Source organism: Haliaeetus albicilla, chromosome 9 (assembly GCF_947461875.1).
Source record: "Haliaeetus albicilla chromosome 9, bHalAlb1.1, whole genome shotgun sequence".
Lineage (NCBI taxonomy): Eukaryota > Metazoa > Chordata > Aves > Accipitriformes > Accipitridae > Haliaeetus > Haliaeetus albicilla.
The window spans coordinates 5,337,920-5,343,534 of record NC_091491.1 but is presented as its reverse complement, the minus strand read 5'-3'; positions in this window follow the sequence as shown (position 1 = coordinate 5,343,534).

Here is a 5,615-nt window from a genome sequence, read left to right as displayed (position 1 = left end):
TTAGGTGGCAGATTGGGGGGGGGGGGAGTGGAAAACGAGAATGGGGACAAATAAGAATAGCTAATTATTAAAGCAACAGCACTTTTGCTGTAAGGGGTTGCCAGTTTTCAGAGACTTGTTCCAAACAATTGAAAAGAAAACAAACTCTTAAAACTGAAAAGCATAGGGATATAATTAGCACTTTCCTTTTTCTGTCTTCTGGTCCCTTAATGAGAGCAGCAGTCAGCCAGCAGCATGTCTTTTGCACCATCTCAAGGATAGCTCAGGTATTGCAATTGCAAATATTAAGGAAACATATTAAAATAATTTTTGCTTTCCCATTAATTCTTGTGGGCAATACATTAGAAATGTTTTGTCAAATTAAGCTTGTTGTCTTCAGTTGTGTTAGAGATTCATTGTTCTTTTAGTGAAAATAGCAGTATCTAACTCGTCTTCTCTCTGCTGTGCTGAATTCCCCTCCTGTACTCTTCTTTCCAAAATAAACAGTTTTGGTCATGTTAATCTCCGCTTAGCTGCAGACAGGAGAAAAACCCCACAAGTTAGTGTCTTTGCCTATTAAATCACACACAGCCTTGCCCCTGTTTTGTCCTGTTCTGAAGGGTTTGCAAGGACAGATACTATCATGCCTCACTCGCTAAACCTTTATGAAGGTCAAAGTACAATGTTTTAATGTGTAAGTAGCCATGTGTGGATTAGACCCCATGCTTTGGATAGCAGGCTTTTTCTTTCTTGGGAGGTGGGAGGACAGATGGTACAAGGAATTTGTGCCTTCCCTTTCATACAGATTTCCAGCTCACCGCTGCTGGGAGAGTGGAATGGGTTTTCCAAACTCACTTTCTACCCTCTTAGAAGAAATAAATTCTCTCTGCTTTGGGTCCTTCTGCTCTTTACAGATTTTATTTTTTTTTTAAGTTTTAGAGGCATCATGACCTCTGTCTGAGGTTCTTCTCCATCTTAGTCTCTGCTTAAGTGTAGGTTCTTTTAACAAGTTCTGAAACACTATTGCATACCATTCATCTTGGTCAACACTTGCAGTTAAATTGCTTTCATCTGCTCACATCAGTGGCACCCAGTGTCAGTACTTAGTTATTTTTGTAGGGCATACAAAGCTGTAATGTGAAAACCAGCATATTAAGAACACAAAACCACCTTTCATGAATTATCCTGGCCTTTTTGTTCAGTTGATTTTTTTTCCCCAATTAATGTCTTCTGCAGCAGCATGCTCTTTTTTCTTTTTTTTTTTTTTAATTTCTTGCCAAACAGTCTGGAGCCTTTGGGGCATAATATAAATAACAGACTTGAGATTTCAGGCAGACACCTCAACATTATGACACTTATTTATCCCATATGTGAAAAACTTTCAGGTCCTGTACTGAGTCAGTTCCAAAATTTCATTAAATCTTTTGTGCATTGGTGGGCAAAACCCTAATGATTTAGGGAAAGTATGAAAAAACAAGAGGAAGAAAATGAACTTTACACAAGACATAACTTCAAACACTTCCACAGTTCTCAACAGGTAGAGCAGCTTTAGATTCCAGTTACCAATGCCTGCACAAGAATGGGAAGCATCAATCAAATTACCTAATAACAGTAGTACCAGCTGTACTAAGAAGAGATTAATAATAATCCTGCAAGCATGTCTCTGATTCACTGCCAATAAGAGGATAGGAACAATCTTCCAAATAACACAAAACAAACAAATCCTGAAGTATTTATTTGTTCCCATCTTTTGCTTAGTTAGGAATCAGACTACACTTAGAAGCTATTAAGATTGGCTTTGGGATAAAAGAAATTCTGATTGACTTTCCCTGCTATTTTCTAAGCTGACTGTGCTGGGATACACATTGGGGAGTTAGATAAGTTTTGGAGAGGTTTTGCTATTTCCACTACAACTGTTTTGAGAGCGCATTCGGATGGAGAAATCTGATTCTGAGAACCTACAAACCACCACTACACGTAACCTCTCCTCCTGCTTCTTCCTTTTCTTAGTTAGCAGTAGTTAATATTTTCTGACTTTTGAGTTTTCTCCACCTGTCAGAGAAACTGTCTTTGAATTACCACATGAAAACTACATGGTTTTGTTGACAAACTGGAAAAGGAAACTACCTGTTAGATGGCTGGTTCCTCAACAATCCAAAAGCCTTTTTAAGGATTTGCAAAGGATATAAACTAAAGGAAGAAGCAGCACTGAGACACAGTGCGCATGAATTGGGTTCGGTTTTTTATTCTAACCTAAGCATCTTTTTTACCAGTTGGATGTTAATTTTTTTTGTAATCTGGGTTTACAGTTCGTAAGGCACAGAGCTTTCTTTGCTGAGAGAGACTAAACCTGTAGCAAGCTAGGCTTATTTCCACATTATTTCCATTCCATCAGTTGGAAAGTGTTTAATTTTTGATCATCTCTGAACCATTTCCTGCAAACTGACAGGAGTTAAGTAGCCTGTTCCTCATTCACATGCTGCCATACTACCCTGCTGGAGAGATGCTGGGCCAAGTCTGCTAATCCATTCTGTCATCTCCAGGCTGTAATCTTAACTTCCACGCACCTCAGAAGAGACTGAGGTTCTTCTGGATCTAGTTGTGCCTCATGCTACGCAGGAAAACTTCCTCAGCCTCTGTACGGTGCATATGGCCTCTCAATCATCTGCTCAAACTGTCTCAATTCTTAATCCCCCAGTTGAGGGCTGCTGATCACATTAGTGATTTTTCCTTTAGGACAAAAGGGCAGAGTGATCCGGTAAACATCACATCAACAGGAGCTGTTAATGGGAAATAATTTTATACGTACTGGGTTTATTCATGTGTCAAACTACTGTTTAAAAACAGGCACACTCGCCCTAAAACATGACAGTCTGTTGTATGGATAACAAAGACAGCTACTTAGCAAGAGTGCGCAGCTGTTGATTCTTACCAAAGGCAGAGGACTGGTTTTCATGGGCTGTTACCACACATTAGCAAAACCAGAGAATATCCTACCTAATATTGTGCCAGTCTTGAATTCAAGAGTGTCATTAGCATGAACCTTAGAACAGTTTGTTCAGCTGCCCTTAGTCCTCAAAACAAAAGAAATACAGCTCTTGCTTTGACATATCTATTTCCCTTCCTCTTCCCCATTCCTTCTTACAAAGAACTTATAAAACTGCTGGGCACAAATGCAAAACTGTTTCTGCCAGATTGGCTTCATTTCCTATAACGTGTTTTAGCCATGTGGATTTTCTGTGCTTATTTGAAGGAAAGGAAAAACACATACTATTGTATAAGCTGTACAGGGAAATATCTGGGCAAGAGTTGTGAAGATAAGCACATGCTGGACAATACTTTTAAATACTCAAATTAACAAAAAACTGGCTTGGAAACAGTTTTTAATTTGTCAAACTCAATCCTCATCAGTGCTGCCATGGGCAACAAAAATGTTAGTTAAACTCAAGAGAAAAATTTAACTCTCTTTGGCTGCTATCCCCCTCTCATAGATAGCATAAAGGAAATAGAAGAACTAGTGTAATGTCATAAGCAGAAAGATTTTGAAAGACTAAACCACTGACCTTTTGGAAGAAAAAAAAGCCCCCAAAACACCACATACATTAGTCATAATCAAAATATTGTGCTTAATACAGCTTCCCAAGAGATTTGGCTTTGTTTCAGAGGCACCAGGGTTCAGCATCAAGTACAAGACTGTTTACTCGCCTTGATGCAGTAACACAGCATGAGGTAGCGACTGCGCATCACAGACCTGTAAAGCGAAAAGGGACCTGAAAAGATCATGTGGTCCACCCATTTGCCAAAAGGCAGGGTTGACTCTACCAGTGCCACTTCTGACACGTTTTTCTGTAACCTGTTCTTAAAGATCTCTGCCAATGGAGGCATCACACATCCTCAAGCAATCTATTCCAGTTCTTCACTATTTTTATCACCAGAAAGCTTTTCCTAATCTCACTAAATCTTGCTGCAATTGAAGACCATGACTTTTTGAACAAAATTCCCTTCTTTAAAGCATCCATTTATGAATTCAGAGCATGATGTGTCCCCATTTCTCTGACTAAACGGCCTTCTACTAATCACAGTTTCAAGTCCTCTGATCATTCGTACCGCTCTTCTCTACACTCATTTTGGTCTGCATTTGCCCTGAGGTGGAGTACCCTAAACTAGATACCGTGCTCCAGCTCACTCCCCAACAGTCTTAGGCAGAGCTGGGTAACTTTGCATCTATTGGAGGCTATTTCTCTGTTTATACAACCCAATGTTACATTACTTTTTTCTACAAGAGTATGTGATCAACCATGACATTTTTATATTTTCTTTCCACACCACTCAAACTTAGTTCACACCTGTTCTGCATGCTCTGTTTGCATATCCAGTTACTTTTGGCTAGGCACTGTTCCTTATATGATATACATTTGCATGGCTTGCTAGAGATCATATTTTGATAAGCATAGAGTATAAATCAGAAATGATGGCAAAATATTTTACAATAGTGTGATAATTAAGTATATTTGACAGATCAACCATTCAACAATATCCTGCTAATTAAAGGGTATACCCAAACTTCCAGAAAGATAACCATTTGATGCACACTTGTGGCAGTCAACACTGTAGAAAGCAAGGTCATCTACCTGTCTGGAAACACAGAAAAAGTTCTGAGCATTGAACTTGGAGTCTTCTAGATTAGGAAAATCTAGAAGCTGTGGCTTTATGTTATTGCTTCTGACCATTGCTACTAGAAAAGGCAAGCCACGAGCAACAGCCATTTGCTCCTGTACCCTCATAGTTCTTGAGATGACAGAAAACCTTTTGACATAAGCCCAGGATAACGAGCTGAATTTTGCTAGAAGGGAATCAAATATTAGTATCACTGTACTGCCAAGATACATTCTGTACATCTCCAGAACAGCTTTGTTACCTCTGCAGAAAACACTGCAAAGGGCACAGACTCTTAAAACACATCACTCAAGGACAGTAACAATAACCTCCTGCTGCTGTTCCACACCAAATTCTCTTCTCTAACCAGCACTCCTGCCCACTTCAGGAAATGTTAATCACAGCAAGTTGAATCATCTTGGATGATGCCTAGACAAACCCTAATCTGGATTTAGTTTAGCAGGCAACATGCAGACATGATTTAGCTTGGCATTTTTAATATATGTAAATATGTACACATACATATACACACACATTTGTGTAACTAACCTAAGATACACTTTCATAATCCTTTAATAACTTCCACCTCTGTAGTCCAAATGGCAGAAAAGTCAAACCAAATTGTAGAGTACCATGGACATACCAAACATCCTTTTTTTGCTTGCACTTAACTTAAGCAACATCTATCTGCTACCCATGGTAGCTGGCAGTTGTGTTTGTGCGGTTATTTATCCTTACTTACCCTCTTATTTGCCTGTGACTAAACCCAGTAAAGAACAGGAAAATTGTCACGTTACACAGAAAGACAGCTTGCCATTTTGGCACGATTTAAATCAAAGGATTAGTACTGTGCTCAAACTATTTGAGTGCCTGCAGTGCATGAGATACTATGTTTGTGTTTAACTTTGTTCACTGAGAGGAGCATCTTTGACTACTGAGAACATAAAGCAGCATGTTTTCCTGATATGTTCACATTCTGG